Source organism: Falco cherrug, chromosome 3 (assembly GCF_023634085.1).
Source record: "Falco cherrug isolate bFalChe1 chromosome 3, bFalChe1.pri, whole genome shotgun sequence".
Taxonomy (NCBI): Eukaryota; Metazoa; Chordata; class Aves; order Falconiformes; family Falconidae; genus Falco; species Falco cherrug.
In genome coordinates, this window is record NC_073699.1 from 96,697,959 (window position 1) to 96,721,101 (window position 23,143).

The window sequence follows — 23,143 nt, forward strand, 5'->3', positions numbered from 1 at the left end:
TTATTTCTGTTTTATAGAGAGAAAAAACCCTCAGTGGGACCTGTGTTGTCACAAGACTGAAGTGAGCTGTGGGTGAGACTTCCATGTCTCCATTTTTTTCACATATTAATACCTATTGCCTCCGTTTCTGATAGTTAAATTCTAACATGTGGAAATAAAGTGCCTGAGCAAATGAAACATATGTAAATGGCTAGTTATAAGTGGAACTGAGGCAGCTGCTTTTGCAGTTACAATAAGGATTTGTTTGTGCAACTGGGTATGCATAGTTTAGAAAGCAAATTGGTTGCAGAAAGGAAAACCAGATTGATTTAGTTCATCAGGTTCAGCCAGCTCACAATGGAATGCTATCTGGGGAAAAATATGGTTAGTCAGCATGATGTAAATGTTTTTATCTAGTTTTTTGTTGACCTGCTGAGGTATATAGATGATACTTATTTCTGCTTTTGTCACATGTGCTTTATTTTTAAGGAAGTGTAATTCACCGTGAGTGTTATCAGTTGTTACCTCTTGGAGATGCCATTTTAACCAAGTATAATGTAAGCTTTGTAGTACTTACTTTAAATAAAAGTTAGTATTGTTTGCTTTAGATTTTATTAAATCAGTTTGAGAATGTTCACCAGTAAATCTGTATCTCTTCCATGCAGACTGAAAGTACTGCTTTTAGAGAAGGCATCACAGTAGCTAATTTCTCATGAAGAGCTTAAGGGGCTCTAAATAGAGTGTAAAAACCAGGTTGCTATGTCTTGAAGTAGTGGTGGGAGGTTTTTTTGCTGGGTGTCTTTGAGGTTTGGTGGTTGGTTTTGTTTTTGGGAAGTGGGTGGGTGTTGGGGGTTTTGTTTGTTTGTTTTTTGTAAATTAAAGTTGCTTTCAAATTAAGATTTTATTGCAAGCGGTGGAGGCACAAGAAGGGAAATCAGTCTGGAGGAAAAGATTCACAATGCCTGAATCTTCTGATTATAAACTCTAGAGAACTTGTGTAAAATACAGTGCCATATTGTGCAAAAATCTAAGCTTTCAGAGCCACTGCCAGAAGCAAGTAGCTACTTTAATTTTGTACCCTGCGTGGGCTCGGTGCCTCTGCAGAACATCTGGGTACCTTTGGGATCCGCCTCTGACCGCAGCAGGGATGCCTGGCTGCCTGCCCTGACCGCTGCAGGAACATCTGTGGAAAACTGAGCTGTGTCCAAATCAGGAACCAGGGGTACAGCAGGAGCGGAAAGTGCCAGAGCTGCTCCGAGGTAAGTCATCTCTGCTCCCAAACTGGAGCCTTCCCTCTGGGAAGGATGTCCAAATGCCATTTCTAGCATGCCTAAACAGCTCATTCGGAACTAGTTTGGGCACGTTTTCCTTCTTGACAAATCAGATGTGTTTATTTTTAAGATACATTTTCTTTTCACAGAAAGGTTTTTAAATCGGTTTCACTTTTTCTGATACAAAAGAAATAGTTTAATCTTTAAAATACTGAAACTAGCCTGGTAAGGTGAATTTTACCAGAATAAAACCCTAAATTAATGTGTTTTATTTATTATAAAATACATAACATGTCTACATAATACATGTGGATATAGATGTATAATACAGAATTTATATGTATGTCAGTGTTTAGTTGAACTGGCTATACTTGTGTAAATAGTGTGTGTGTGGGGTTTACCCTCTTTTTAAAAATAATACCTGTTATTTCTCTTTTTAAAGTATTTCTAGGAAGCTTGGGCACAGAAGTGTAGTGTAGATGGAGCTTGTTCCGCTGTAAAATAGGATACGTGTTTAAATTATTCAGAGCACGAAGACCTGATTTTTATTTCAAATATGTTCCATTTGTCCCAATTAATTATGGCCTGTATCAGCCCAACTGCGCTGACGGATTACAGAATAGCACTGATTACTGACATTCCAGGCGTGAGAGATCTTGGCAGTAGCAGAGATTTTTTAAAAATCGTTGAAAGCTGAATGAAAATATTGTTGTGGAATAGCAGCTTAAATTTTTATCAGTAGACGGCGAGCCAGAGTAATTAGTTGTCTGAGCATATAGCTTCCTACTTAATGCGTAGAGTTCCAAGACCAGACAAAGCTATTCCATTGCACAGCACCTAAATGTCAGCTGAGCAGTACCTTTGTACATTGGTTGCATTTTACTTCAGAGCTGTCTAAACTGTCCTTGGAGCTATTAAAAAATAAAAAAGCTGTCTCAGAAAAAGGAAGTTTCTAATGCCTGCACTCTTTCTTCAGTGCTGCAGCAGCTGCAGCTAATGCACGCCTTTCTGTTTCACAAGCTTGCTGGGCGTAGCTGCTGCGTGTAGTGCAATTCCTAGTGCCCTCCCTCACTAGGATTTAGATGTTATTTGTTGTCCTCTTAACTATTCAGCATGAACCATTGCTTCACTTTTTGTTCAGCCATACCTGGGAGAGGTGTGCAGCCTGGTTTCTAGCACTGGACAGCCTAGAGCTTGAGTCCCTGACTGTTCCCCTGCTGTGCTAGCGTGCTCACCTGCTGCTAACAGGCTAGGATTAAGTGTAAGGCGGTAGAAAGCAGTCCTCTAAAGACAGGATGGGAAGTACGAGGTGATAGACAGCGTTGTTCGGCATGCTAAAATGGTAGGGTTTAAATAATTATTTTTTAAAAGCCATAATTTAACCTTTTATCACAAAGCTAAGTAACTTGGGTGGTTAAGGATAAAGCATAACAGGGTTTGAGAAGTTAATGGCTGCTGGATAGCGACATGATAAGCCCATTGGATGTGGGTGAACATACCCTGTTGGTATATAAGATGGCTGGAGTGGTACCAGCTATGGAATACCTTGAAGCAAAAGCATGGAACTTAGATGGGATGGAGGGGCAGTGCAAGGGATGGGGTGCCCAAGACTAGGATGCGCTGGGTTATGGCAAGGCTCTGTAGTGTGTGAAAGGAAGGGAACAAGGAAAGGTGCATGTCTCAGGAGTGGGGGAAAAAGGTAGTGCAGTAACAAGAAGGTAGGTGACACGAGCTTCATCTGAAAGGCTAGTTTCCGACACGTCTGTCCTGTGTGTAGGAGAGATTTATTATTCGGAACATAAAAATGTAGGTCTCTACATCAAAGATCACGCCTCAAGTTTACCATTTTGGATGATGGCAGTGTTATATGGGGAGGGAAGGAAAGTAGTGAGATACGAAAGAAAAGAATAATGTATTTTGCTGGAAGAATTAGGGACAAATTCTAGAGAATTTTCATACTTCATGAAGCATCTTCATACTGTAGGAAGGTACATGCCCAGGGCCGGTGCCCTCATGGAGGAGGAATGCTTCCTCTCTCGGGGAGTTCTTATTCTGTGTTTTTTGAGGTCCCAACAGTTCAGAAAACTGCCTCTGTTGAGTAATGGCAAAATAATTTATTTTTTAAATGTTCAGGTTCAAATAATATTTAACTTCTTGTTATCTGTATTGTTAGTTTAGGGAATGTTGGAACAGGTGCTTTGCTAAATTAACCTTCCACAAATGCAAGAAAATATTTGTTCTTGATTGTTTTTAAAACAGGCCAACAAAAAGAACCAAGTATTAAGTACCTCACTGCTATAGATTATATGCTCTGAATTTCTTCCTAATCGTGAAGGAATATATATAATCCTTACATTTAAGGATTATTATTGTAAGAAGTTTGGATGATTTGTTTCCCTGGCACAGTAACTTGTCTAATATTTAAGCAAACCACCTGCAAAACTGAAGTTCTGTCACTAGATGGTGGGCTTAGCCTGTGCATCTCTTTCTCCTCCCTTCTCTCCCCCTTTCCTCCCTCACTGCACTTCTAGGGAATGACTAAAGCAATAATTCTGTTTTAATGCTGCTTCTGAATATTATGTCTACAAAGGTAAAAAGTCTTAGCATTTAAAGGCTTAGGGCAAACTGAAACTATTCATCCGCATCTTTTGCCTTTCAACTTTATCTTTGCTTATGATGCCCAGTACTGAAGGCATTATTTATTATTTATGGTTGGTAGCATGTCTAACATTGTGCTACACAACATGAATACTTTTTAAAAGTCAAAATAAAGACTAAAGAGTAGATGAGAAAATACAGAGCTGGAAAACTTAAACGTTAAATGACTTTTTTAAATGACCAGCAGAAGAAATGAGTTCTTTAAAAATAGAATAGAGTGGTAGTGTGTTGGTTTGGAAATCCAGGGCAAAAATTTCTGCCTGGTGACAGGTAGTAAGGAAACAGTAAAAATGGGAGTGGGCAACAAACTGGGACAGAAGGGAATCTCTCCTTGAGACTTGGCTTCTGTTGGACTTGCTCCAGCCGGTGCTTGCTCCGGTACACCTTCTTTTTTCCCATGCAGTGCAGCTCTAACTTGGCACCTCTTACAGACCAACAAAGTGGGCCTGTAAAACTGGGATTTTTTCAGGAATGGGATGTGATGTTTTTGTCTTCTGTATTTGCTAGTGCAAGTCCCAACTCAGACTCCCCCAGGCCAGCTTTAGGCTCACCTCGGTCAGCGTGTAGCCATGGCATTAAAACTTGCTATCATTCCATTGTGTGTTTTGGAAAGTGAACTCCCCTTTGGCTTTCTATTTGGTCAGATTCCTCTGCTTCTAAATATGAAACGTGTTTCCAAAGCTGAGATTTCAGATGTATTAAGATGTGAACAAAATTCAAATGCTAATTCTTCAGTTTTGTGTAGATAGCGTTGGCCATTTTCCTGCACAAGAAAACATTGTGAACAGAAAGAAAAAAAAAAGAAAAGGGAAAATTTCATGCTACAGCTCTGTTGACCCTTTTCTTCTACTGTCCTCTGAACATTTTTGTTTTAACGAATTCCCTTTTGAGTCTTACATACCCAACTTTAACAAGTTGGCATCTTTGGCAGTTGTATCTACGAGAATAACTGATGTGCAAAGGTTTTCTTGCAGTTTTCTTCTCCCTAGCTCTAGGATGGGGAAATTGAAGAGACCTAATTATCCTTCAGCTTGTTACTGCATCCTATCATAGTAAAGAAACCCCTTTTTTAATGTTATCCTACTTGTCTGCCATTCTCTGGGTAGCAGTAGTGATTAGTTTGTGTAATGTTAAACAGATTGCCCATTTGGTCGAGGGGAAAAAACCCACCACCACAAAAAAAACCAACAAACCAAACACTGAGAAACACGGTGCAGTGGGTGGTAGGGTGCTGGTCTGTGGTTGTGGGTTTTTTTAATGTGAGTTATAGACTTGTATATCTCATTTCTCCCACCTCCAGAACTTCAAGAGTTCTGTTTCAGGTAGGAGATACTTGAAGAAGAAACACTTCAGTGCCAAGACAGGGTTGTGCATGTTAATCTTTGCAAAGGACTAACCGTGTGTTTGGCAGTCAGAGTAGTTTCTTTGCACAGAGAGATGGCCTTGGTCAACTAATACCTCGACTGGTGGGTCTAAGCAACTGCTATCAGTCAAAATTACATGAATATCTCAAAGTTAGCTGCAAGAGAAATTTACCAGTTCCCACTGGAACTAGAGCTATTTTGCAGGACTTAATGTCCCATGGGGAAGATTCCAGACAGTCCTGTAGTGAACTTCAACTCCGCTAGCTATTACAGTGGAAAAGGAAACTGCCTGAAATTCCTGATATAAGAATTCAGACCTCCAGACTTTCACTTATCTGCCTGAAGAGTCACATAATTGAAGTGATTGCCTATGCCCAGGGCTGAGCCACTCAATTTTGTATTTAAGACTTATGACTTCAAGCCTGACTCCACCTCTCAGAAGACCTCTTAAAAACAGATACTTGAACCATCCAGTTAGTCTGTCTTGGACTTGATGATTATCACTTTTCTGCTCAGTATTTTCCAGACCAGGTTATCCTTTTGGCAGATTGGTTTTCAAACATAGTGATCTGAGGACGCGGTGTTGTAGAATATATTTTCTTTATATATACATTTTCAAAGAAACCAAATGCCACCACCCACAAAACAACAAAAACAACACAAAAAAATCCACCAACCCCCCCCCCCCAAAATCCAAAACCCAAACACCAAAATACCAAAACCCAAACCTCAACCCTGTTTTGGATCAGAAAGACTAGGTGACTGAATGCAGAAGGGGCTTTTCTTTACACAATTTGTTTTAATGTGCAATCTCAGTCTTCATTGAAACTTTTTGCCACCGTCACAATAGAAATAGCAGCACTTGCACTGCCTTCTGTACCTGACGGTTTGTATCTTGATTGAGAAGCATGCTATGGTATAGTATTAATGAACATAGCAGACAAGTTTGTTCATGCTATTTTTATTTATTTTATAATAGTATATTATCCTGCAATGAGTTGGGGTGGGGGCAGGAGGAAGGACTTCAGCCTTTGTATTTGAAGTGAATTCCTTTTTGGATCAGTAGGATAGTTGCACCTTCATGTTTACTTTTGTCAGCTTCTGAGTACAGATTTCAGTAGGTTAATAATATAAAAAATACTTCAGATCTCTTAATTTAAAAGGTGTGGGTTTGTTTTTTTGTGGGTTGTTTTTTTTTTTCCAACCAGGCTACACATTCTTTGGAGTGCTTCTGCTAACTGAAGTCATCCAACTAATTATTTCAACAGGGTTAAATCTAAGCTATAAACATCTTTGAGATATCCTGTGGAAACTTCCAGTTGGAAAAATAAATGGTGAGTCCCTGTTGTAAACTTACAACAATGCCAAGAACAGCAATATTCTGCCTTTTACCGTAGGTCTGAATAGTGAGTTTTCTAGGAAGTTTGCAATGCAATAGTTGAATGTTCTTGCTTTTGCTAAGGGGCCTCTGAGCACAAACAATGTAGTATGTGGATCGTGTGTTTGAAAGGTACTTTAAATGAACTGTAAGGGAGAGATTTATTACCCCAATAATTAAACAGCAAGAGTAAAACAAGCATTTATTAAATGCCACAGGTTGCATGATGGGCTGTTGTTCCTGCTGTCAAAAATACTACCTTAGAAGTAGAAGAAAATTCATTAGGTTCAAACAGTTCCAATTTTGAACATGAAACTCATAGAGCTGTGGGTTTTGAAGAAATAATGCCTATGTTTAAAAACAAAGCAAACAAATGAAAGTCTAAATATAGCCTGATCTATTGCCAAACAAGTCCATACCTGAAGGTCAGACTGAAGTTCTGGAAGCACAGGTGGGATGAGTGCTGATAGCCATCTTCTGGGAGCAAACAGTGCAGCATACCCAGCACCCATCAGCACCTCAGTCAGTATGGAAACCTGGAGCTATGGCTGAACAAGGGATTGTTGCCCCTGACTTTGGATGTCCATGTGAGAGAAGGGGATGGTCTCTTTTAGCGAAGTCTCTGTGTTAGCTAAACAATGAACCCTATCCAACTATAAAAATGTCCATTTGAGACTTGGAAGAATATAGTTGCTGTTTGATAAAGTGGCTATTACACATCTTAAACCAAATGTCGACGAGGTACAGCCCGGTATCAGGCTTCTTTAGTCTTCTGCTGACCTTCCTTCAGATGTTTGACACTGGTCTCCCTTGGTTCATAAGGGTTGAACCTACTAATTTCACCCTATACCTAAATTAGGGACTTAAAGCTGAACATCTAATAGCCCCATGCCAAAAAGAGCAGAAGCAGCTGGTGCTGCACCTGTGTGAAAGCATTAGTGATGGTAACATTATCTGCCCAATTACTTCCTCTGACTAATAGATGGGTCATGACCAGGTTATATCGATTGATCTTTCCAGCTTCTCTTCTGTAATTGCCAGGAAATTTCCCTTTCCAGGCTCAGTTTCACAAACCTGTAATTTAATAGGGGCATGGCTGAATCGCTTGGCATGTATGGTTGTATGAAGACGAAGGCTGAGAGCTCGAGAATGTAAAAGCATGTGCAATTTTGGGGGATGAGGTGGTGGGTCATAACATTTATGACTAGTCCTTAGTGAAAAAGAGCCCTGCAAAAAGTGAACTTGGTGTTAGCTTTGGGTGCTCCTTTCTACTGCAGTGAATATTCTGCCAGATCTCCCCGGCACCTGCGTAGTCTCTGCTTTTGTATAAAGTGTGTCCTAAAAGCCTGACCTAAGCTTTAGGTGGGACCCCCTTTGGGGCTAGCTTGCTTCTCAATACTTCAAGCTCACCAACAGGTGCTACTCTGTTGCCTTCTGGTTCACAGGTTCTTGATGTGGGTTTTGCAGCAGCGCTCTTCTGGAAGGCTCTTACCGACCTGCACTGCTCCCTGCTCCCTTCTGGTTCCCCTGGCCTCCTCTAACTCAATCTTTACAGTGAGTATGAGATTAAGTAAAAATACGGGATGTATTTTTTTTTTTTCATTGCTGCGACCAACTGAGGTCTTTTGATATGAAGCAAAAATCCACTAGGCACGCTCTGTCTCATACATACATACTAGTTAGGGTAAAGCAAGCTGGAGTGAAGGAGCAATTCCTGGTGCGTACCAGTCCTGCATCACACACGATGCTACTCAGTTGCTCTGAACAGGTTTTTAAGGGTTTCTAAATTTCAGTAGTCTGCCAGGTCATATGCATGCTGCATGTTGGCTGGCACCTGTGCAGACTATGTGCCTTTTTTTCCATTGAGGATAATTTTCTTTCAAATACCTTTTAATTCCCGCTGGAGGCTTCTCTCTGGCTTCCCATTTTTTAATTAAGATGACACTTTTTTTAGTGGTTTGATTTATGTTCTGATATGGAATTACAGCTGCTTTTGCATGTCCCTGCATAATTTCCCCCTCCTCCCCCACTTCCAATAAAGCTTGCCTCAAAATATCCAAAATTATTTGTCTTGGGCTGCCTGGGACAGTTGATATTACAAATACGATGTTAAGCATAAGCACTGTCAAATATTTCTCTTCTCCAAATTTGCTTTTGGCTGCATCTTATCGGCTGGATTCCTTAAATGGGCTATGGAAAAGAGAACCTTTCCTTCATGCAGCTTGAGACAGAAATCAAACAGCCTAAAACGAACTTTTAAAAATAAAATCTATGCAAGATAAGAATTAAAAGAAAACCCAATATTATACTAAGGGCAAGCAAAGTTATTGTTTGCTCCCTACCCATGGGAACCTTTTTCCAGGTGCCCTAAGGATGTGCAGTAGCTGTCTGAATGCATTTATGACTCTTTTAGCTATAGAAGAGAAAGGGGATAACTGACTCATGCCAGACAAAAGGGCATCTGTACAGAGAATGTAGTTCTTGGTTTTTAGGAATCATTTGGGCATAGAGTAGCAAAATCTCTCCTCCTTGTTCCTTGGTACTCTAGGAAAGGCAATCTGCTAGGGAGCAGTAGGGAAATTCAAGATGAAGATGTGGAAGACTTCTGCAAGGGTGTCTACAGGGTATTGTTATTCATTTGCTTTACTGCCACGAGACCATTGTGTTGCAGCTAGAGTGGAGAAAGGGGAAAAGATCTGTTGGTGTGCCCTCATGTTTCATTCTGAGACCTGGGGCTGTTTTAGAAAACAGCAGTTCTAGGATAATGGCTTAAGTTGACAATATTCCTTAGCTAGATGAGCACTATCACAGCTTTAGTTAGCAAATATAGTGTTTTAAATTTACTTTTGATGAGTTACATATCCTAAAATCTCTGGTACATTTTTCCTAAGCCAAATGACACTTCAAAAGAAAAAAATAATAAGAAAAAAAAACACCCCACCACCAAAAACCCCAGACACTCATGCCATTTGAAAACTTTTCAATGACCCAGGATGTATTTTGAAATATATTGATGATTTCATCCTTTGCAGATGACTGTTCGTATTGCAAATGCCACCAGAAGAAGCTATTAGTGTATTTTGAAAGATTATGTGTATTGAACGGGCTTGGCAGTTTCTTCCTGTAAGAAGAAATTTTCTTTCTTCATTTTCCCGGGGCAGTGGTATCACAAGGGCTGAAGGGGTAGGGAAGAGAAATATGAGGAAGTTCCATTGCTATTTTCTGTGGCATCTTATTTATGTGTAGAGAGAGTATTCCCTCTCTCATTACTGAATAGCATTTGCAAGCCCTTCAGGAGAATTACAGTGATTTTAAACAGGCTCTGATTTATTTTCATAGATAGACTTTTGGGTAGATGCTTCGTGCCACTGACATTTGTAAGCAAGCGCTCCATGTTTTGCTGAAGCAGCAGTAAAAGCAAACCATACATTAACAAATGCATTTCACTCGTTCGTTGTTGCTGCACGCTTCATGGGTGCATTGATCCAGTGTCAAAAGTAGAGGTCAACTTTAGTTTTAAATCTTTACTCTTGTGATAGCGGTTCAGGCTCTGGTGAAGGATAAAACATACCATGTGCAACGGCTACATAAACAAATTGCCTATGGACAGGCAGAATCTCAAACTCTTCAAAAACCAGAGGGGCTTGCAAGGTAAGATGTGTAGGGCCTGGCTTCCTATGGATGTTTTCCATGATGTGAAATTAGGTTGAAAAATAATTAATTCTGAAGTAAGAGGGTCTGCATACACAATTAGGTGGGAATGGTTCACCTAGATTATGTGTAGACAAGTGTTGTTAAAACCAACATCTGAAACTGGTGTGCTAATGGTCAGCTTGCGGGAGACTTAATTGATGGGTCCTATACGATGCTGACAGAGATATCTAAAGACCCAGATGCCTTCCAAAAAGTGTTTGATCACACTAATGACTGGCTAAAGCAGCAATGACAAAGTCCTAAAACTTTTCACCTTTCCTCCCACTCTCCACGTTTACAATATTTAAAGAATCCAGTGAAAATGAAGTAGCAGTTGTTCACCGTTCTACCTAGCTGTGCCGGCAGTGTGGTGGCATGTTGCACACCCCTACCGCCCTTCGCCTAGATGAAGCAGCACCTTCTAGTCCTCCAGAAGTGACTTTTGCCATCACCAGCAGTACACCATGATCAATATCTGGAAAGAAAAAAGCCCAATGTGTCGGTTAGGGTATGTTTTCTTATGGGCAAATGAACAACTGGTGAGAGGGAATGTCCAGTGGAAAAGGTTGCTGAGTGATGTGGGATGGTGAAAGGAAGCAAACGAGCAGTTGGTGATTTAGAGAGAGAGGGAGAAAGATGTTACAGGTCAGTTACAGCAGTGAGAAATGAGGTATTTCAAGCTAATTAGCTGGAAAATATTTGGCATGTTTTAATTTCCTGAACAATTAGAATGAATAGAAATGTCTTCTGCTTTCTTTGGAAAACATTTTTTAAAGCACATCGTGCTAGGAAATGAATTAAGGATCTGCAATAACAGAAATGGGAAGTTTAATAATCAGCTAATTAAACCTAGACAATAGATCCGGCTCTCATATATAATAAGATCACTCTCATATATAAGATCACTGTCTGTCTTCTGGGTGGCACTGAATAAAATCAGACCTTTTGCAAAACGTATTTTGAATGAAGGCTAATTCGCTTCCATACAGTTGATGCTTATTTTCTTAGAAAAAAAAAATAAAATAAAACAAAGCACCAGGACATTGATCTTGTAAGCTGAAAAGGGAAGCGTGAAATTTCAACAGTGGGATTTTTACAGAGTGCCAATGATCCTTGGGGGAGCAGGTCTCCAGCTGGTACAAATAATCAGAGCTTCATTATTCAGCTTCATTTTGTAGGTGGCTTTACAGAAGCTGTAGGTTGCCCCTGGGCAACCTAGATGCCTAGTCAAATTTTTTCCACAAATTGTATAAATGGAGAAAATCTTTAGCTGTGTGTTGAGGCTATGTGGGAGGGAAGCATCACTTCCATTCAGGACTGAATGGCTCACTCCCCTTTTTATTCTCAAACCCCACGGCATCCTCATGGCAACCTCATTATTATTTGCCTGGAAGTTAATCACAAGTGTAAGTGCATATTTTTAACTTTCTTGAATGTGAGCGGCTTTCTGTACTTGCAGGACTGTCAGCTCCATCACTGTAAAGCGAATGGAAGGAAGGGTGATCTGTGTGATTTTCTGTGCCGTGTCAGGGCTACTGGCCCTGTGTGGAGGCCCCTGTACCAGGCTGCTTCACTCTTCTTAAATTAAACATTTTAGGTGAAGCCTGGCCAAAGTGAGTTCCTGGGGTAGTTTTTTTTGTTTTTCACCTTTGAACAATAACAAAACTGGCACGCTACCAGGAAGGGCAGTGGCTGGGGTGGGTAGGAAGGAAAGAATCATATAGGAAATAATTGTGTAGGATGTTTTTTTAGCATGAGGAAGCAGAAACCAAGAGTTGACTCTATAATAGATTTGTGATTAATGCATACGTTCAGCTATAAGTGGTATCTGCACAGAAAATTGATCTATTTCTGTTTGCAGGCTTTGTTTCACCATTCCAATGTGCTGTCCTTGTTTTTCCCGTGAGCAACTCTGAATGCTGGGGAAAACTGAGGTTGCAAATCTGAACGTGGGATTCAGACTCATCTCTGGGGCCTGCGAGAAATCTGAGCGGAAGAATCACCTGGAGATTTGAACTTCAGTGGAAAACCACCGGGCTGCCTGGGAGCTGTGGAGGGGGCGTGGGATGGAGGGAAGGAGACCCGTGATTCCTGCCTGGCTCAGGTACTTGGAGGGCTGCATTCGCTCTGGTCATGGGAACAGCAGAACATCCCGACTTCCCAAACCACGAAGCGCTTTCAACTGCCCGTTGGCCGGACAGCTTCTGCTGTCTCTCCAGAGCGGGCACACTGCTGTGGACAGACGTTGTTTGGGGAGGGGGGGGAAGGAACAGCCTATGGAAGCGGGTGAGTGACATTGCAACTTTATTTCTCTGGCTCCGTGTTCCTTCGGAAGCACAGCTGTGGGGCAGAGGAGAAGGGGAAAGCTTTGTCAGTATGTGGGTTACCAGTGAAGCAAAGGGCTGATCGCCTTAAATGCACTGCTGAAAACAGAAAGCAGAATTAATCGCAACCTTTGGCTTTTTCTTCAGGAAACAGTTATGCAGGCAAATTGCACTTGTTAAATAGCTTTTTAGCACTTTCTGTGATCAGGCTGACACTTTTGGTATTCTTAATTAGAGGCTGCTAGAGCGCTTGCGGATAATTTTCGGTCCTTGCAAGATGAGAATGCCTGGTAACTTGCTAATCTTTATTTAATTTTTTAAATATGGTAGTCTAAACAGTGCCTTCTGAGGTCTGTGAGAGGTTGTCATGTAAATGGTGTTAGAAATAAAGCACTACATAAACAGCAGTACTGACAGCCAGGCAAAAAGATGCCTTAAGAAACAGTGCCAGAGAGAGAGCTTACTGTGCAGGACACCCACTGCATTTGAACCTTGATGGTTTTCTGGTCAGCGTTACACACTTGCGCAGCAGATCCTTTCCTAGGGGCTCTCTTGGTAGCTGTTTTCTGTTGTGGATGTGTGTTTTGTACTCACCCATGTAGGCATTCTGGATGCCTTTGCAGACTAAGGAGGCAGTGCCTCCCTTAGCCTGACTTCACAGCTCTACTAATTCTTGGGTTCTCTGTGAAAGACATAGCCTTGACACAGCTGCTGTCTTGGCTGTCTTCCCAGCACTTTTTTTGGTTGTTGGGTGTTTTTTTTTTTTTGTTTGTTTTGGTTTTTTTTTTAAATACAGCTTTCTTACCTGGCATAGAATAATCTGGGTGCTTTTTTTCCAAACTATTTTTCTGCTCTTATGCTCTGCATTTTTTTGGCTGTTTGTTTGTACACTTCAGCTAATCATCTCCATCACAAAGGCCTTTATCCTGCTGTTGAAGTGGTGTGTTGTGAGGTGCACTGTAATACTGTGCTCGGGAGAACTGATCTTTGATGATATCAAAGAATTTTTACAAAGCAACACCAGAAAGATCTGTGTAGTTTGTACTGCTATTGGCAGGAATATCTGGAACAAAGAAGCAAATGAGCTTTCGGGTGCTTCGGATCTGAAAGGGAAGCAGCAAACCTCAAGGTTGAAAGCAGAGTGAGGTAGTAAACTTGATCTGATTCACAAAAGTGCAATGTATTTGCTTTCTGAATTCTGAGGCACTCTTGATCTTTCCTTCCTCGGTTCTTAGGACACCATGAGTCATGCTTCTCCTGTGAAATCTGCTGCATCACATACTTCATACATGCATGGCAGGATTTTGTCTGTCACCTTCACAAGGGTGTTTTGTTTGGTCTCCCATTCCATCCAAGCCTGTCTCCCGCAGCCTGGGACTTGGCCAGTCAGTCAACATCAATAATTAATGGTGAACAACAAATACTCGTTGCAGTTAATTCATGATCTGCTTGTTTGCACAGACTAGTCACTGCGCAATGGCAAATAGAAGCAGCAAGTATCTTGGACTGTTGATGCTCAATTTATGAACAGCAATGAACTGACTCCTTATCTATGAAAGATGCTTAAATGAACAGGGTATGAAAGCTAATTTAAAGACATGGGTTTAATCTTCCTAGCTGGTGGCTAACACTACATTCAGGCAGGTAGTTATTTGTAATATACTATGGAAATATCCGTTTACCACTTGTGTTGTGGCATTTACTTAATTTTCAGTGTTGTGGGTGCATATACGTATTTTTTAACCTGTTAAAGATTAGCGAATCTTAGAACTGCTTTCTGCTGTTACTTGCTTGGGGGTTTTGAGAGGGACTAACCCTAAACTGTTCTGTTTTGTTTTCAGAAAATAGCCAGAAGTGACAAAACTTGCCAAATCTTTCCTTTTCCTTGAAAGCCCAAATGTCTAAGGGAATGCTGCTTTGCAGGGGCTTTTACAACCTTTGTTTTTAACTGCTCTGGAATGTGACACATTGTTATCGCAGTTGCCTAAGAAGGCTTTGGTTGCAGGTTTATCATATACTCCAGGCTCATAAACTATTTCCCTGGGGACCACACTGCATTCTTGATTTGCATGGCGTCTCGTGGCCAGCCAGCACCATTCAATTCCTGTCCTCTTGGCATCCTGTCTTAGAAAATGACCTTCTGTTCTCCGCCAGTATCTCCAAGTTGCTATTGAAAAAGTGCCTGCTGTTCAGGAAGACCCACAGGGGTGTCTGGCAAGAGAAAACAGCACTGGAGTCTAGGAAGTTTCAGTGATGCATATACATACACACAGAGAGGCAGTCATCGCAGGAAAAGCAGGGTTGTTTATATTCCTGTCTTTGAAATGATAAAGAATACAGAAAAATTCCAAGTATGTACAGTATGAAACAGGTGCAGAGGAGCTCAGCGACACACAAAGGGCAACCCATAAAACCCCTGGCTTCCAAAACACGGGCTGAATTTGCACTTTGCAAAGTGCAAATTCATAATTTATTTCCAACATACAGTTGGGCAGATGCCAGGGTTTTTTTTGTGTGCCTTTTTATTTTAGGCTTTTTAAAAAATGAGTTTTGAGGGGAAGAAAATAAACAATCCCTTTTTAGGAATTCATTGCCAAACCATCTTGCAGTTCTTGAATGGTAACACTGTAGACATTAAGACATTTGTAGGCTTGGCAGGATCCCTGTAGAACAGCATTTTTAATCCAGTATGCACTTAATTATCTTAATTAAGGACACAAGTCAAGCCATTATATTTTTGGGAACAGGTGCCCACTATCTCCCCTACACAGAGGAATGACCCTCTAAAAAACACATTTTGCTGATAGCAAAAACTCTTTAATTTCCCTAACCATCTCTAGAAAAAACGTCAGTTGTAATTTTTTTATTCATGAGAATTTTCATGACACAGAAAAATATCTTTCATCTTACATTCATTACACTGCCATTCCAATCTTTAACTATGCCTTCCCAACTGAGAAAATGGAACAAGAAATTCCTAATTTATTTTGTAGCAGTTCCTTGCAAATCTTACAGTTTCCAGTTTAGCAAGATGGGTAAACATATATTCAGCTGCACACATGTTGTTTTCAATGAGTTAAAGTTGGGGTACATACTTAAATTCCTTGCTGATATGCATCTATCTTGTGCAATCTACTAAGTTTGATATTTTCAAAAAACAGTCTAGCTGCGTTTTAGAAGAGCATTGCTTGTGTGCAAACACAGTCTGCAGGGAGCATATGCATGTGTATGGTGATTTGTAGGATACTTACATATATGAGTGTACATGTGAAGTCTCTGCAGTGTATAGACCTATGGTGACTTCAGGAAAAAAAATATAATCATGCTTTTAGTGGGTATAGGCTGGCCAATATAAAGCATAAGATCCAAATTATAGAGTTGTCAAGGGTCTCTTAGGGAAAAGAGAAGAAAGGAGCGATTTATTGTACCTACTGCACTTCTACTTGGGCTGCATATCTGGGATTAGAGATGCTGCTAAGCAGTTAAGGATGGTAAAAAAGCATGGTTGGGTGGGTCTCTGACCAAAGCCCTTTCCCTCACCTGGAGGGCAAGGAGTATCCTGAGGCACAGACAAAAGGTGCCCCTGGCAGGGCTGTGGTCCCTCTGCAGGGTGCGGAAGGTGTGCTGATGCTGGTGCTGATGCTGGTGCAGCGGTGCTGATGCTGGAGCTGCCACCCCAAGCTCCGCTGCAGATGTGCATCTCCACCCCAGGTGTGGTTCAGCCTCACCGAGCAGTGTTGCACTGCGGCTAGCAGCTATATTGCTTTAAAGAAAAAAGCTATAAAGCAATTTACTTATTTTTTTAAGTGTTTTCTAGAATGTCTAAATACCAAGCTAAGGAACAGTGCCCTAGGAAACCTTGGCTCTCTACCCAAGGATTTTTCACTTGTTGTTTTGGTTTCAAAAATAGCTCTTGTCGTTAAGGCTAATCTCAAGACAATAACAAAGTAATGATGATTATGATAATAAAAAAATCTCCACCTCCCTCAGAGACTGGGTAGAAGTTCATACTCTGATCTTTCTTTCAAATTACCCTTTCCCTATCATAGCTTTTAAGGCAATTTGGATGCTATTAATGACTAAAAAAAAAAGTTATATCACTGCGGAGTACCAGGCAGGATTTTTTTCCCTTATCATTTCAACACCAGAAAAATCCCAAACTGTAAATTTTGTTCTCTTCAGATATTTATCTTCAGCACTGACAATGTTGATAGCGAGAGCCAGAGGCTTATGTCTGCAGGTTAAGTGCTTTTCCAGTGCTTTCAGTCTCAGCAAGTTTCAGGGCTGAGCGCTGCCTTGATGGTGGTGGGCAGGTTTTGGGGTGCAAAAAAACCTTTAAAACTACAAAACCTTTCCCTGATTTCAGCTCCATGTCAAGCTGAGGCCAGGGAAGCCTCCTCACCTTGCTCAAAACTCCATTCTTGATATTATTCCCAGGTCTTTGCCTCGGATACTAAAAGCCAGTGATGTAGTATGCCTACGGTTTCATCTGGTTATATGATCCCGTGCTGATTTTGATGTTAATCCTTCAATTTGGTTTAACCACGTAGATTTACATTGATTATACCAATAAGCTCTTCAGTTAGGAAGGCTGAATGTAATTGCAGTCAACTATCAGCACGTTAGTGCTTAGTAATGTTTGTTCTGACAAGTCCTCAGAACTTGCTGTTGAAACAAAACAGTTGTGCTTTCTTATTATTAAAAATAAAACAATAAAAATGTCAGTAATTCCTTTTCCCTCTCAGGAAATGTTTAATGGATGTGGTTTGAAGTTTGTTGGTTTTTTTAATCTCTCATGACATTTTTATGTGCCTGTTGAATTGAAAGCTGTAAACAAAAAACTTACATATAATGCTTCTGAAAACCTTTGGTAACAATTTTATATTAAAAAAATGAAATTCTTTATGATTAGAAAACTAAGCAAAAATAGAAATATTTTTGCCAAAAGCTTTTTTTTGCAGCTAAAAATGTTCCAGTAGACAACATATAAATATTTATAACGCTGCTTGAAAAATTCTTTTTGATTTAAGTAGTGTTAACAATAGGAGTTCAGTCAACCCTGATTACTACGGGCATTGTTTTTTGGAGGGCGGGCATATTCAGTGAAAAGAATATCTGAAACATGCTGCAATTTCTTCCCAAAAGAGCCTTTTGCTTATCTGTTGTTTTTGTTGTGTTTTTTTTTTTTTTAATCATTATAAAATATTGCTAAATTAAACTGTTAATCTGAACTTTAAGGAGACTTGAAATCAGGGAGGTTCCTTGCTAACTGGGCTAGGAAACATAGTTGAAATTGATCACCTGGATTACACTGGGAGGCTGCTGATGGTAATTAAAAAATAAGAAAAGACAAGAAATTTCCCGACTGGACTAATACTGGCTGTGTGTACAATGTCTTTTCATTCCTGACTAGTTAGGTGGTGTTTCTTTGCTGGAGCAATTATGCATTCATCTCCCCAGGGGCCCATGTCCTCATGTAAATGTTAACACACATTCCTCTCTAAAAGTTTTTGGGCATGTCCAGCTGAGGTCATGGTAATTAGAGATAGAAAAGACCCTTTGGATTACTGTGTCTTTCCCCCCGCCAATGCAATTCTGTTTTTTTTAAGAGGTGTATTTACAATTGTTTTAACAAAACTTTGGAAAAGTGACTCAAGATATGAGGCAAGTGCTCTTCGCTAGGGGAGACCATTCCACATCCAATACAGCATAAGAATAGTCTTTTTTTTTTTTCTTTTCCTGATGTTTTCTTATATTTTCCTTTGCTGCAATTATTTTTTCATCTGATAGGCACTTGAGACTCCCCAGTAACAATTCAGTTTGGAGCTTGTCTGTCATTAGCAACTTCCTACTTCATCACATTGTGCATTAGCTCACTCCCTGGGCAGACATTCGGTTCCGAGCTCAGCGCATGATGCGGAGTTTCTTAGCTTTTTATTACTCTGTTGTTGAGCCACTTTCTTTCCTGGGAACTCTTAAGCTCTCCTGGGCTTAAAGTCAAGTTTGCTATATGTGAACAACAGCATGGCAAACCAAGTGAGATCTGCAAATAAAGATTTTGGGTTGAGGGAGGTTTGGGTTAGTGGAGAATTTTTTTTTTTCTGAGCTGTTCTGCTACTTCTCATTTGTAATACTGTCTCAGTCAAACCATAATTACTGGTCAATGTTACCTCTCCCCAACACATCTTTTGACTAGATTTAAAAGACGAATTATGAGCTCACTTAGTCTGGGTTTACATCATTGTAATTCCATATGGTAAAACCATAACTCTGTTGAAAGCAATAGCAGGCTTTACCTGTTTTCCCTGGAGTTAACTGGTACAAATCATATATCAGCATTTCCATTGTCACCACATGTCCTCTCTTGTATGTGCTAATGTATCTATTTACCAAGAGAGGGTTTTCTTTCCCTGCATCCTCCTCTGAGTACCGGATGATAGGAAAGCTTCATGTTCTGTCATCGTTAAATAAATACCCTTGTATTTTAAACAGGGAAAAAACCCAAAACATTAAGATGTATTTGTTTTCAAAAGCTGGATGAGAAGGAGGCTGCTTTCTAGTTGCATGTGGTGTTTAAGATATAAACAAAAAGAAGTGGGAGATTTGTTTTTTAAAACCCCCATGTTCATGGCTGCCTCTGCTTTAGCAGGAGTGATCTCCTTAGGTTCCCCCCAACCCGAGTTAACCCATCACCCTGTGAACCTGTTTGAGGTGACAGTGGATAATCTAGATACATTGCTTGGGGAAATGGCAGTAATAAATGATTCAGAAGAAATGAATTGTCTGCTTCTGCCTTGCATAGCTGTCTTTTTACGAAGAGCCACAGGAATTTAGAATTTGGGGGGGTTATAATTCTCAGAATTTATCTCCCTTTTCTTTGCTCTTTTCTGATATCAGACACTATAAGAGACCGCAGTTTTGTCACTGGTAAGTTAAATTGCCTGCCAGGCTCTGCTTTAAAGTCAAACTGTTGCTTTTACAGAGAAGATAAAAGCAAAAAAAAAAAAAAGAAAATCACACAAAACCACAGCAACTTTCAAATAACATACAGTCAGCAGGGTGCCATATAGGCATCCGTGCTTACAGTCACCTTTTGAAACAGCAGCAATTACACTGCATGAGGCACTATTGCTACTCATGTGCCAGTTTAAAAAGATGACTATTAGTTATATTTCCTCCCTGTGAGACACTGTGAAGTTGTTCAGCATTTTGAGCAAGCAAGCATGTTTTCTAAATCACATACTCCTCAAAAAACACCACCACACAAGCAAACAATTCGGCATCTTTAAGGGGCATGGGATATAGATGGTGTAAGTAAAGGCTCATTTATTGTTGCAGGTGAGGGCTGCTGTCCATATTGCCACCACAACCTCACACTGGAAGAGCATATGTACAACACACAGAAGACCATAAGGGAAGAAAGCAAAAGCAAGTTGTGGAGTAAAAAGTAAGTCGATGTCACCAGCTTCACTGTTAAAATATTTGTGTATCCATTACGCAAAATTCTGATTCCTGCTCCTACACCACTGTGGGGTTTTTTTTAAGCAGTTCTTAACATTTCTAATAAGAAATGCTCTTTTAGGCTCATTGAACTCTTGCACACAAAGGAAAGAATTGAGAAGCTGACTCGAAGGCAGTGGAATAACGTTGTACTTTCCAGGTGCCTCTTTGTCCTCCTGTTGGTCTCACCGTGCACTTGCAGAAATCGTGGATGCAGATGCAGCTTCAAAAATAAAAGCTTGGTTTGTCAGAACTTCCCAAGGTCTCTCCGTTATGCTCCTTTCTTACTCTGTGGTTGGTGTGAAAGAGGTGGAGAAATGGAAAACAAACAGAACCTAGCATTGTTGCCAGGAGGGGCAGAAAGTGGACACAGTCTTTTTTCACCTGTATGTCAGCTGTAGGGTACCCTGGTGCTCACTAGCTGGCACAGGGATAGCATCCTGCCTCCCGTGCCGCCCTCCTCCGTGCTGCATAGCCTCGCGGCAGCCGAATGCCTCATGTAAGGAGACTGTACCAGAGCCTGGAGTCATTCAATCAATAAATAGTGCTCGTGCAATAACATGCTCGTGTCACTGTTCATCGAGAAGCAAAAGGAGCCTGAAACGGGAGTATCTGCTCTTCTGGCCTTTCTCGGGAGCCTGTGTTGTGTGAGCCTCATGTTAAGTAATTTCTTGTGTCTGTCAGATTTAATTATAAGCATTTTCAGACCACAGGAATGAAATAGCTAGTGAAAAGTCTCCAGTACGAAACTACGCCACTCATTTTTCATTGTGCTACAAATTTGCTCTAGTGACAGATGAATTGTATTAGAAATCATGCTCAATGAGTAGCACTGAGTTCTTTCCATTAGTGGCACCACTTTTAAGAAAATGGAAACTGTTCTGTGCTCTAAAAGAAACACAAAAGGTTGCTGAGGTCAGGCAAACTAGGTGTTTCACACAGAGTTAAATGAAATATGGCTGGTACTTACCACTGTGTGCTGGTTTCAGCTGGGACGGAGCTAAGTTTCTTCTTAGTAGCTGGTACGGTGCTGTGTTTTGGATTTGGTGTGAGAACAGTGTTGATAGCACACCGATAGGTTTGGTCCTTGTTGGGTGATGTTTGTACTAAGTCAAAGACGTTTCAGTTCCTCGAGCCCTGCCAGCGAGAGGGCAAGAAATTGGGAGGGGACACAGCCAGGACAGGTGACCCGAACTAGCCAAAGGGATATTCCATACCATATGGTGTCATAAACTGGGGGAAGAAGGCAGGTGGGGATGTTTGTCTTCCCAAGTCACTATTATGGGCGATGGAGCCCGGCTTCCCTGGGGATGGCTGAACACCCACCTGCCCATGGGCACTGGTGGATGAATTCCTTGTTTTGCTTTGCTGGTGTGCATGGCTTTTGCTTTGCCTGTTGAACTGTCTTTATCTCAGCCCATGAGTTTTCTCACTTTTACTTTTCCGATTCTCTTTCCCATCCCACTGTGAGCAAGCAGCTGCGTGGGGCTGAGTCACCAGCCAGCGTTACAGCACAGCACCCTGTAACTTGGTTCTGAACCTCTTTGTGTCTCTATCAGCTACCCAGTTTAGATACCTACAGCCATTATTAGTATGAAGGTCAGGGATGGCATTAAAAAAGTAGGTATAAAAAAAGAGAAGTATTTAAATCTGGTTTTATTAAGAATAAATAATATTTTTTTCTTTTTCTTTCTGAACTGTTAATTTCCAGGTACAAGTCATCGTATGGTTTGATACCTACTGTTCTGAAATTATATTGCTGCTTATTTGCATTTGAAGAGGAAAAATCTTCATCGTTATGGGTGAGTAGTCACAGGAAAACTTGCTATTGAATCAAAGCTGATCAATACTGTGCTTAAAAATACATTAGCTGGGAAAGCAGAACAGATGCTTGAGAAGAGGGATACTACCTGCCATTCTGTTTCTGAAGAAAGTTAGTTCTTGCACAATTTTTTTGAGGAATCCTGACCAGATCGTCCTGCTTGTTTTTTGAGAAAGAACAAAAATAGTCCGTTTGCTCTATCAGATCTGACCTCTGATCTCTTATCATAGAATTGCCTACATCTTTTTCCTTAATTTTTTTGGGGGGGATTCCAAGAATACTTGTCTCCGGGGCCTTGGCTTCATTTGTTCTGAGATCTAGAGAAGTCTGGTTTTGCCACCGTATTTGAAACCTCTTTAATTCTTGGGAAAAGGGTGAAGTTTACTGTTTAATTAAACTGAATGTGATTTTTCTGTGGTTGCATTTATGAAAAAGAAGATAACTATCCTGTGACAGACACGAAGTTTTCTGCTAAGAATAGACCTGTGTGGCCCATGAATACGCCTTGTGTTAAACAGGTTTTGATGGAAGGCTCACTGCTGGATTTCAAGATAGCTGGCATCCTTTTCTCCCAAGCTAAAGAGCTGAAGAAGAGCTACTTAAGGCTCCTCTATATGGAGAAGCTGTGGAGAGATAAACTCATGGGGGAAGTTAAAGAAGAGAAGCTGGTCTCTGGGAAGAGGCTATTGCTCCAGGAAGGCACCTTTGGGTCACCTGGTTTGGTTCCATTCCAGAGATGCTCAAGGGCCTTAACAACTGCCCTGTGTCCCCCGAGTACCAAACCACACGTGTACTCTTAGCCTGCCATGAAGCTAAGGTCAAATGTGGGCTTGCACATCCTTGACTGTGCAAGCAGGAGAGCAGGTTGTGTGCTGTGTGCCAGGCTGTTGTAAATAGCTGTGTTGCAAGCCCCTGCTTTTTTTTTTTTTTTTTTTTTTTCTGTGAATCATGGTGGCAGCTTGGTTTAGGCTCCACAGTTCTAGTGTCATTTAATTATGAGAAAAACTGATTTTTCATAAATAGAGCATAAAAGACAGAGAAAGAGATTCTGATCTTCATTTTGCTTCTGAGAAAAGCATAGGACTTAATGGGTTATTGGGGCAGAATACAAACAAAAAGAACCTTGGCTGAAGTACTCTTAATGTCGTGGGTTA

The 23,143-nt window shown here is 40.7% G+C and overlaps 1 long non-coding RNA gene across 1 annotated transcript; it reads left to right on the plus strand.

The window, feature by feature from the left end:
- Window positions 1-860: 860 nt before the first annotated feature.
- Window positions 861-22,866, plus strand: LOC114014685 (uncharacterized). The gene is made up of 6 exons (XR_003558284.2): window positions 861-1,238; window positions 6,481-6,606; window positions 8,096-8,204; window positions 12,205-12,447; window positions 20,006-20,114; window positions 21,879-22,866. It is a non-coding gene; the product is annotated as an uncharacterized LOC114014685 (long non-coding RNA).
- The last annotated feature ends 277 nt before the right edge of the window (window positions 22,867-23,143 follow it).